Consider the following 12116-nt stretch of genomic DNA (forward strand, 5'->3'; position numbering starts at 1 on the left):
TGGAAAAATTATCAAAGGGATTATGTTATAATGCAAATGCATGAACTATATGAAAAAATTAATATAAAACTATCAAAAAAATATATGGCAAAATATGCAACTATATGAACTAAAAACTATCATGAATATGCAACTATATGAGACTCACACAAAACATATTCCTTCAACTACTACCCCCAAACTTAAAATATTCACTGTCCTTAGTGAAGGTAATGGTAAGGAATTCAGGCATACCTAATCGGAATCAGGCTCATCACCCTCAACAGGTGGAGTGTCAGGTGTGTCTGGAGGTGGATACACGGAATCCTCACCAAAACCTGGCCACTGGATATCAACACTAGTGGCTCTAAAAGCCGTCCCCAATGCTTGGTGAAATCTCGTGCAAACCTGCTGTGGATGTCATGCATCACATCTATCCTCCTAGCCAGACGCCTGTACTGCGTCATGCTCATGCCAACTCCCATATCAGCTCCTTCCTCCTCCTTCTCATATACCTGCTACGATGGCCCTGCCTCATCTCCTAACTGAGATCTCCATGCAGTCCTGCTCGCCTGAGTGGCCCCAGCAGTTGGCCTCTCACCAGATAGGTAGTCAAAAGTATAACGAAGCCCCTTCAGATCGGGCTTGCCTCCATCCCATTCTTGTATCGTAGCCAAAGTAGTGTTGTTAATAGGAGCACTCGGGATCTGCAACTGCTCGTGTGCGGCCAATGAACACCAACTTCCACGCACAGCTTCGTCACCACGGACGCATACAGAATAGACCCCGTAGTACTCCCCCTCAAGAACTTCGGAATCCCCTGATAAATCACCATCCCCAAATCTATATAATCACCCTGAAGAATTCCCCATAACAGCCATGCACGCTCCACAGTAATCTCATGCACATGCGAAGATGGCATGATGTTAGAACATATAAAAGCGTTCCATGCACGGGCAAACCTGTTCATTCTGGAAGCCAGGAACGTAGAATACTCGGTCATGCTCCTCTTGATCTTCTAGTGAGTATCGGGCTGGCACATAGTAGCAATAATAAGATCCAGATCAAAGTCCTCTGGAGTCTTATCGTTCCAGGTGTCCTATCTGGGCTTCCTCGTGGGTTGCACAATCGCAGTCCTGATAGCCTCTGTACTATACTCCACCATCCTCCCTCGAACCACCGTGAAGCCATTCTTCTTGGAGTTCGCCTAGAACTCTCGAACAACACTCATGGGCACAGCAGCAGGTGCCTCGCAAATAGGAACCCAGCCCATCTCAAGAATCATCTCAACAGCTAACCATCCTTCCCTGATGGCAGCAAACCTCGTTCTTTGATGATTGGCTTCGAAAGAAGCCTATCATACTCTGTTTCAGCCTCGGGATAGAAAAACTTGGCCTTATACCACCAACACTTGATGAATCGGTGGTGCTGCTGTCAACTTGTGTTCTTTGTCTTTTGGGTGCCATTGGAAGTGAGTGGAGAGAATAAGATTTGTGTTTGAGAGAGAATTAGTGTTTGAGAATTTATGAATTGGTGAAGAAGTTTGTGTATGAGGTGTATGTATATATAGGTGGTGAAAAGAGAATTATATATGGAATAGAAGTGGGATTTGATTATAGGAATAATGGGAGTAATGGGTTTGATTTATAGAGGGAATTATGGGATGTGGGGGAGTAAAATTCTGTTGGGAATTAATTTTGGAACAAAATTCCCATTTCCACCCCCTTAACTGCATTTTATTTTTTCTGAGTCAGCACACGGCGCGGCCGCGCACTGAGACAGCGCGGGCGCGCGCTACTTTTGCCAAACCAAAGTGGCCGCGCGCTGTAACAGTGCGGGCGCTCCGTGCTTCTATGAAATCAGCGCGACCGCGCCAAGCTTCTGAAGTGAGCCCAGGATTTTTTTCTTTTTCTGATTTTTTTTGTGATTTTCTCTTTTCTTCTTGCTTCCTCTACTTACTAATGTACAACAAACTTGGGTTGCCTCCCAAAGAGCGCTTGCTTTACGTCGTTAGCTTAACGTAGAACTTGAGATCAAACGGACAATAAAACGGCACTAACCACCTCGCGGTTTGTCGTGTCACCATAGTAATGCTTCAACCTCTGATCATTAACCTTGAATGCTTGGCCCAGATCATTCTCAAAAATCTCCACCGCTCAATGTGGAACACAGTTTTGACAATAAACGACCCTAACCATCTTGACTTCAACTTTCCAGGAAAAAGACGGAGACGAGAGTTGAACAAAAGAACTTGTTGCCCCAGAACAAATGATTTGAGCACTAGATCCCGATCGTGCCATCTCTTGACTTTCTTCTTGTTCATTTTATTGTTCTCATAAGCTTGAAGTCGAAACTCGTCGAGCTCATTCAATTGAAGCATCCTTTTCTTTCTAGCTGCATCCAAATCCAGATTCAACTTCTTCAAAGCCCAATACGCCTTATGCTCTAGCTCCACCGGCAAATGACACCCCTTACCATAAACCAACTGATACGGTGACATCCTTAGTAGAGTCTTGTATACTGTTCTATAAGCCCAAACAGCTTCATCAAGCTTCAAAGACCAATCTTTTCTCGATGGACACACAACCTTCTCTAGAATGCGCTTGATCTTTTTGTTAGATACCTCGGCTTGACCATTTGTCTGAGGATGGTAAGCCGTAGCAATGCGATGATACACACTTTGCATCATAGCAGTGAACTTGCGGTTACAAAAATGTGACCCCTCATCACTGATTATGACTCTTGGAGTTCCAAATCTTGTGAATATCTGCTTGTGAAGAAAATTAAGAACTATCTTAGCATCGTTTGTTAGAAACGCCTTAACTTCAACCCATTTCGACACATAATCAACCGCCAACAAGATATACTGATTGTTATAAGATGAGAAAAATGGCCCCATGAAGTCGATTCCCCAAACATCGAAGACTTCGACCTCGAGAAGCACATTAAGAGGCATCTCATCCCTTTTGGATATATTCCCCACTCGTTGACATCGATCACATTTCAAAACAAACTGATGAGCATCTTTAAACAAAGTTGGCCAAAAGAAACCTGCTTAAAGAATACGAGATGCTGTCTTTTCTCCACCATAATGTCCTACATAAGCTGTTGAGTGGCAATCTCGCAAGACCCCCCCCCCCCCCGTTTCGCTGTAAGGAATATCTCTCCTGATGATTCGGTCAACTCATTGGCGAAAAAGAAATGGCTCATCCCACATATACCATTTCACTTCATGTAGAAATTTCTTCCTTTGAGCTGGAGTCAACTCTAGAGGCATGACGTTACTCATAAGGTAGTTCACAATATATGCAAACCACGGTTGTTCTGCTTGCACTCCAAATAACTGCTCATCGGCAAAAGACTCATTAATCAAAGACTTATCTTGTGAAGTAGCAATTGGATCCTCTAAACGCGAGAGATGATTAGCGACTTGATTCTCAGTCCCCTTTTTGTCCTTGATCTTTAACTCAAACTCCTGAAGTAAAAGAACCTATCGAATCAACCTTGGCTTCAAGTCCTTCTTCGAGATAAGATATCGAATTGCTACGTGATCAGTGAAAACTGTCACCTTCGTCCCAAGGAGATATGATAGAAATTTCTCAAACCATAGACGATAGCCAAAAGTTCTTTCTCAGTAGTGATGTAATTCAATTGAGCACCATTAAGAGTCTTACTAGCATAGTAGACTACATGAAATATGTTGTTCTTGCATTGCCCAAGAACTGCTCCAACTGTATAGTTGTTTGCATCACACATTATTTTAAATGGTTCAGACCAATCAGGTGCGGTTATGACAGGTGCCATAATAAAACTCTTCTTCAATGTCTCAAAAAAAGCAAGACACTCATCATCAAACTTGAAAGGAACGTCTTTCTCTAGAAAATTGCACAAAGGCTTCGAAATCTTCGAGAAGTCCTTGATGAAACGTCTATAAAAACCCGCATGACCAAGAAAACTACGAATTCCCTTAACAGATTTGGGTGGAGGAAGATTTTTGATCACTCCCACCTTGGCTTTGTCCACCTCAAGCCCCTTGCTAGAAACCTTGTGCCCAAGAATGATGCCTTGGCATACCATAAAATGATATTTATCCCAATTAAGAACCAAATTGGTCTCAATGCACCTTTTCAATACTAAACCCAGATTATGCAAGCATTTATCGTAAGAAGTTCCAAAGACCGAGAAATCGTCCATGAACACTTCTACGTTATTCCCAATAATGTCAGAGAAGATAGCCATCATACATCTCTGAAAAGTGGCTGGCGCTCCACATAGCCCAAAAGAAACTCTACAGAATGCAAAAGTGTCGAAAGGGCATGTGAATGTAGTCGTCTCCTGACCTTCTGGAGCGATAAAAATCTGATTATATCCCGAATAGCCATCCAGAAGACAATAGTAATCATGCCCAGCCAATCTATCAAGCATCTTATCAATGAAAGGAAGAGGAAAGTGATCCTTCCTTGTAGCCTTGTTCAGCTTCCTATAATCCATGCAAACTCTCCATCCTGTGACTGTTCGTGTCAGAATGAGCTCATTCTTCTCATTCACCACCACAATGATACCACCTTTCTTTGGCACACACTGAACTGAGCTCACTCATGAACTGTCATAAATAGGATAGATAATTCCTGCATCTAGCCACTTGAGAATTTCCTTCTTCACAACCTCCTTCATGATCGGATTTAGCCTTCTCTGTTGCTCAATAGTAGGCTTGCTACCTTCCTCTAGAAGAATTTTATGCATACAATAACAAGGGTTGATTCCCTTGATATCTGCTATAGTCCAACCAATTGCCGATTTGAACTCTCTAAGAATTCTCAAAAGCTTCTCCTCATCAGTACCTGAAAGGTCAAATGCAATAATAACATGCAAAGTAGATGCCTCACCTAAAAATGCATACCTCAAATGTTCAGGTAAAGGTTTAAGCTCAAGAGTAGGAGCTTCTTCAACAGATGGCTTGAGGTATTTCGGAGAACTTTTCAACTACTCTAATCCAAGAGATTCAAAAGGCATATCCATCTTTCGCTTCCAGGGAGAAGCATTCATATATTGCAAGTGCTCGTCGCCCTCATCATTTTCACTATCAGAATTCCCCAATAAGGCCTTCTCTAAGGCATCGGACCTTAGCAAACGATCGAGTTCAGAATTAACCACAGTATCGACCATTTCCACCTTAAAACACTCCTCATTTTCTGTAAGGAATTTCATGGCATTGAACACATTAAAAGTCACATCCCGATCCATCACTCGGATGGTAAGCTCACCTTTCTGCACATCTATCAAGGTTCAACCAGTAGCCAAGTAAGGTCTTCCCAAGATTATGGGAATCTTCTTATCCTCCTCGAAATCAAGAATTACAAAATCAGCAGGGAAAATGAGTTTATCCACCTTGACCAAGACATCCTCCACAATACCTAGCGGATATGTAATAGAACGATCGACCAACTGCAAAGTCATGTATGTAGGCTTTGGATCAGGCAAGTCCAACTTTTTGAAGATTAACAATGGCATCAGATTGATGCTAGCTCCCAAGTCACATAGACATTTATCAAATGACACCTTTCCAATGGTGCAAGGAATAGTGAAGCTTCCAGGATCTTTAAGCTTCGAAGGTAATTTTTGTTACAATACATCACTGCATTCCTCTGTGAGAGCAATGGTCTCTAAGTCATCAAGCTTCACCTTTCTAGAGAGAATACCTTTCATGAATTTCGCGTAACTAGGCATCTGTTCAAGAGCAACAGTGAAAGGTATGTTAATATGAAGTTTCTTGAACACCTCCAGAAACTTCACAAACTGCTTATCTAGTTTCTTCTTCTGCAGCCTCTTAGGAAAATGAGGTGGAGGATAGATCTGTTTCTCCCCTGTATTACCCTCAGGAGGAGTGTGCTCAACAATAGTCTTCCTTAGTTCCACTTCGGCTTCCTTCTGCACTTCTACTTCATCAGCCTCCACTTCAACAATGGTAGTTTTATCTACTTCAGGATTCGCAACCTTACCAGACCTCAATGTGATTGTTTTAACATGCTCCTACGATTCTTTCTTACCTGGCACTTCAGTGTCTCTCGAAAGCATGCCAGGTTGACAATTTAGTAATGCATTCACCATTTGCCCAATCTGATTTTCCAATGTCTTGATAGAGACAACTTGGCTCTTGTACATGAGTCTCAACTCCCCCAATTTAGATTTTTTATTAGCTTGAGGTAACTGCTGAAGTTGAAGTTGTTGCTTCGGGACACACTGCGGTTGCTAAAAATCAGGAGGGTTATACTGCCTTGATGTATAAGGCTGATAAGATTGTTATACCGCATTCTGACTGTTGCTCCAACTGAAGTTAGGATGATTGCGGTTATTTGGATGATAAGTGGCTGGAGCTTGATGTTGTGATCTCTGAAAGTTTCTCAGAAATTGAGCTTATTCACTAAAAATAGTGCACTGCTCAGTTTTATGTGCTCCCGCACAAAGTTCACAAACGCTAGTAATCTGATTAACTCCATAATTAGCCAATGAGTCCACTTTCATTGTTTAAGCTTGAAGTTGAGCAGCTATATCAATAGCTTGATCCACTTCTAGAATTCTTGGTACCTTTCCTTGAAACATTCTTTGCGTAGGATTCTGGTATTCATTGGCTGCCATTAGCTCAATCAACTCAAAAGCTTCATTGTAGCTTTTAGCCCATAAGGCTCCACCAGATGCTGCATCAAGCATAGGTATAGAGTGTGCACCTAGACCATTGTAGAAATAGTTTATGATCATCCAATCAGGCATGTCGTGGTATGGGAACTTCCTTATCATCTCCTTATATCGATCCCAAGCCTCACACAAAGATTCACCAGTTTGCTGAGCAAACTGAGCAAGAGCATTCCTGATTGCAGCAGTCTTCGCCATAGGAAAGAATTTAGTGAGAAACTTTTGAGCAAGATCCTCCCAATTGGTGATAGACCCTGGTGGTAGAGAATGTAACCAACACTTCGCTTTGTCCCTCACAGAGAATGGGAATAGTTGCAACTTGATAGCATCTTCAGACACATCGTTGAACTTGAAAGTGTCACAGATCTCGATGAAATCCCTGATGTGCATGTTTGGATCCTCAGTAGGATTACCCCCAAACTGAACTGAGTTTTGTATCATCTGGATCGTATTCGACTTGATATCAAAAGTGTTAGCCTTGATGGTTGGCCTGATGATGCTTGACCGAATGTCATTGATCTTAGGCTTAGAAAAGTCCATTAAAGCCTTAGAATTATCTGCTTGATCCGGCATCTCTAATAAAGGTGGTTCTTCAGTTTTCTCTTTTTCAGCTACTTTCTCTTCGTCCTCAAAATCTTCCCTACGATCCCCTACAACTTCTTCCTCGTCTTTTTCCAGAATTCTCCTACGAACTCGTGAACGCGTTTGCATAAACGATCGCTAGATTACCTGAAATACAACAAGAAAAAAAAAGAGTATGTAAGTAACAAATTCCGAGTCAATGAACTTTAACGATCACTAATGACAAACACATAAACTAAAAGTTAACACTGTAGTCCCCAACAACGGCGCCAAAAACTTGGTAGGGCAAAAACATGCGCTAAAATTCACGCAAGTATACGCGTTCGCAAGTAATATAGAATCTTTTCTAGTTCGTTCCCACAGAGACTGGCGTTGGTTAACTATGTAATTTATGAAGGAATTTACGGATGAGCGGAAGCGTGATATAACATTTATTCCGTAAAAACATATACCGCACATATAGAAAAATGTATAAAAAGTAAAAACTGAGGAATCATAACCATACCTTGTGAATCGAAGCTTTATAAAAATGGAGTGCTAGCAGTTGCTCCTCAATGTGTGAAGCACTCTACCGGTATCCACCAAGAACGATCCTCTTCGATGAACCTTTTATAAAACCGAGTTTTTATAAAATGGAGTTTTTGGGAGAGAGAGAGAGAGGAAGAAGATGGAGGCTAGGGTTTTCACAAAACCAAAACTGTGTTAATAGAATGAGCCATCTCATTCTATTTATAGGGCTCTCCTAGGGTTATAAAATATATCTTTATATATAAATATATTAACCCCCATATTTTATCTATATAAAATGCTTTAATAATAATTAAAACTATTTTAATCATTATTTCCTTTTCTAAACTATTTAGAAAATAATTCTCTCTCTCATTATTTTATCAAAGAAAATATCCTTTTATGGTGTGACCCTGTAGGTTCAATATTATGCCGGTAGTAGAAATAAATAACAATAAACTTTTATTAATTATTTACATGAATAATAAAATTCACTAAATATAATTAGCTGATTAATTATATTTATTCTACATCGTGAGTGATGCTTCTCAACATATCGCGACTATCCGGATAATAAGAATTCACTGCTTAGAATACCAAGAACCTGTCAGTGACTAGTTACCGTACAATGAATTCCTTCTAGCCTTATAATATCCCGATTAAATACAAGGCATGGATCTCGTGTCAGGCCTATCAAATTTAATCATATGATTTCTTATTCATAATTCAAAGTTCATATTAATGAAAATTAGAAACTCCTTTCTAATTTCATACACTCTGGCCAGAGATTCCAGAACTCGCATACTAAGAATAACATAGGATATTCTCTTCCTATACTGGAAGGGGTAGATCCTCTATTGACATTAACTATCTCTGTACATAAATCTCTATGCCCAGAATAGACCTAATGGATGTCCTTGAGACAAAGGACTAAACCAAAGTACAGTTCATTATATACAAGATAACTTTAACGATCTCAAGTCTAAGGACACTTGTACAACTATCACTCAGTAAACCACTATTGACACGTGGGTAATCTCCATTAGTTGTTCAACTTATCGAGTCATGTTCAGTGAACTTATTCCCTAATAAGCACCTACATACTAGCTATAGTGTCACCACACAAATGCCTATGAGAACAGACATCCTCCTGAAGGGAGCAAGCATAGTATGTACCAATCTTTGCGGATCCACTAACATCCGATTAGTTATCCTATGATCAGGAACTGTTTAAGTCTAGAGTTATCATCTTCTAGATCTCACTATTATAATCTCATTATAATTCTAGAAGCTTTACTCTAAACTATGGAACATCTTATTTAAAACACTTTAAATAGATAAAGCCCATAATAAAAACATAACAAGTCTTTTATTAATTTCAATGAAATCAAATAGGAATACAAGAAAGTTCTTCCTAACTCATCATACATGATTGGATTTAGGACAAACAATTTCAATCTCCCACTTGAACTAAAGCCAATCACCCTGGTATCTCATACCCATCTTCTCTTTATGACGATCAAAGTGAATCTGAGACAATGACTTTGTGAGTGGGTCTGCTACGTTGTTATGTGTGTCAACTCTCTTAATCTTGACATCTCCTCTTTCAATGATTTCCCTAATCAAATGAAAGTGTCGCAAAACATGTTTGGAATTTTTATGAGACCCAGGTTCCTTGGCTTGTGCTATTGCTGCGTTGTTATCACAATACAACACAATAGGCTCCTCAATGCTAGGAACAACTCCCAACTCAGAAACAAATTTCCTCATCCAAACGGCTTCTTTTGCAGCCTCACTTGCAGCTATATATTCTGCTTCCGCTGTGGAGTCAGCCGTTGTAGACTGTTTGGAACTCTTCCAACTAATCGCACCATCATTCAGAGTAAACACGTACCCTGACATGGATTCGCTATCATCACTTTCTAATTGAAAACTAGAGTCAGTATACCCCTCTATTTTCAACTCAGATCCACCACAAAAAACAAGAAAAATATCCTTAGTCCTTCGCAAGTACTTAAGGATGTTCTTCACTGCTTTCTAGTGGTCTTCACCTGGATTGGACTAATATCTGCTCGTCACACTAATTGAATAAGAAACATCAGGCCTAGTACATAACATCGCGTACATGATAGATCCTATTGCTGAAGCATAAGGAATCTTACTCATACGCTCTCTTTCCTCATGTGTCTTAGGAGACATCTTTTCGGAAAGGGACACTCCATGGCTCATCGGTATGAAACCTCTTTTGGAGTTTTCCATGCTAAACCTTTTAAGCACTTTCTGGATGTATGTACCCTGGGTAAGACCTATCATTCTTCTAGATCTATCTCTATAGATCTTCATACCGAGAATGTAGGATACTTCTCCCAAGTCCTTCATAGTGAAATTCTTCGATAACCACACTTTGACTGATTGCAGCCTCGGTATATCATTTCCTATAAGGAGTATGGCATCCACATACAATACAAGAAATGTTACCGTGCTCCCACTAACTGTAACACCCCCAGATCCGGGGTCGGGGATCCGGGTCGTCACGGTCTTTCTCTCCACAATATCACTTAACTTAATTAATAATAAATAACCTCATATTGTGACCCCACACTAACACACACCACAACCCGTTATAGTCTCAGAGATGAAATTGAAATAAGTACAAGTCCTTGAATCCACAATTTAAAAGTTATTACAACCCAAAATGATTACTTGATAAGTTTACAGTTAATTGCCATTATCTGCCACAAGTTATAATTATACAATATTTGGTTCCCAAAAGTAGAAGGTCTGATCTACAGATAGATCTACCTCTGCAGCTATAGCAGCTATGATCTCAACGGGAAGGCGCGAGACGCTTCCCACGCTCTTGCGCTGGGTCTGCTTGAGTCTGGCCATCTTTCCTAACTGTTGTTGTGTGATGAAGAAATAAAGCAAGAGTGAGCATTACAGCTCACAAGATAAAATATAGTGTAAACAATAATGCAAGTATCTAAATGGATAACTTACTAAAATCCTTTATCAAGTGTAAGATAATTACTTACTGGATATAAGCAAAAACAAGGGATGAAGTTACCAAATACTTCACTATACTTATATCATTTATAAAGCTACTTGAACTACCACTGTTCAAAGTATAATGAGCTTTCAACAATTCATCACATAGATGAGACTACAAGACAAGATTTGAATAGATTAAATCTTTGAAATATTATTGAATGAAATGAAGTTATGAGATACTTCATTAAGTCCCAATATATATATCCGCATATATATCTCTTTATACATTTCCTGAAAACCTCTGTCATGTAAAGTATGAACAGAGTTTGTAACATCCAATGAATTTTTAGAAAGGAAAAGAATTATGGCACAAACCCGATATCTAGTTGATCAGGCAAAGATACCAATAAGTAACCTTTTCTACTGTAGATGGATGAATTCCTCGCCGGTCATCAGCCTGGCCGCATTCGGACCTCGCGCTAGACCGTTACCCGACCCCTCACGCGTGGATGGACTGTCACCCAGCCTCTTACACCTTCATAGACCGTACCCCGGCCTGTCGCTTATGCCGACTCAATTAGATGGACTTACTTCCCGAATATTGGGCAAGTAATCAAATTGTTTTCTCAAAATAGCAACCACATTGTGAATATAAAATACACCGCAGAGCCGGATCCCTCAGGTTTTGAGCGAGTATTTTAATCCCCTTTGAAAGGAAGATCTTAAATATAAAAAAAATGAGTTTTGGGATCCGCTCTAACTTTTAAAATCATTTTGAAGACTCGAAAACATTTTTAAGAATGTTTGGAGAAATGCTGATTTAATGAAATAAATCAGTCCCGATATATTAGAAAATATCTGAATATTATTATTTAAATAATATTCCCATAAAGAATAATCTTTAAAAATAATTGAAGTAAAAGTTTTAAAACTCATACTTGAAATGAATATTAATAACCAAAGATATACTTATACGAAAGTACGATCTTTATTTGAATAATCGAAAATAAGTTTAATTATCGAAACATTATTCTTTAATAAAATAAAGAATATTATTTAATAAAATAAGCGGAGTCATATGTCCTCGACTGAATATTCAAAATAATATTCATTAAATAAAGTAAGCGGAGTCATAAGTCCTCGAATGAATATTCAAAATAATATTCATTAAATAAAATAAAGTTATCGAATAAACCTTATTCGATTAATAGTTTTGAAAACTATATCAATATATATATATAATATACTCGGGAACATCGACTCCCGGTTTTAGAAAATGTTCACATTGGGGTCCCCTATACTAAGGGTATACGCAATTACTGCTTATCTCTAGCATAGGTATTATGCAACTGAATCAACAGATATAT

At 39.3% G+C, this 12116-nt stretch overlaps 1 non-coding gene across 1 annotated transcript; it reads left to right on the plus strand.

Moving 5' to 3' along the window:
• The first annotated feature begins 6745 nt into the window (after positions 1–6745).
• Positions 6746–6852, plus strand: LOC141723152 (small nucleolar RNA R71). The gene has a single exon (XR_012576141.1). It is a non-coding gene; the product is annotated as a small nucleolar RNA R71 (small nucleolar RNA).
• The last annotated feature ends 5264 nt before the right edge of the window (positions 6853–12116 follow it).

This window comes from Apium graveolens, chromosome 4 (genome assembly GCF_009905375.1).
Source record: "Apium graveolens cultivar Ventura chromosome 4, ASM990537v1, whole genome shotgun sequence".
NCBI classification, from domain to species: Eukaryota; Viridiplantae; Streptophyta; class Magnoliopsida; order Apiales; family Apiaceae; genus Apium; species Apium graveolens.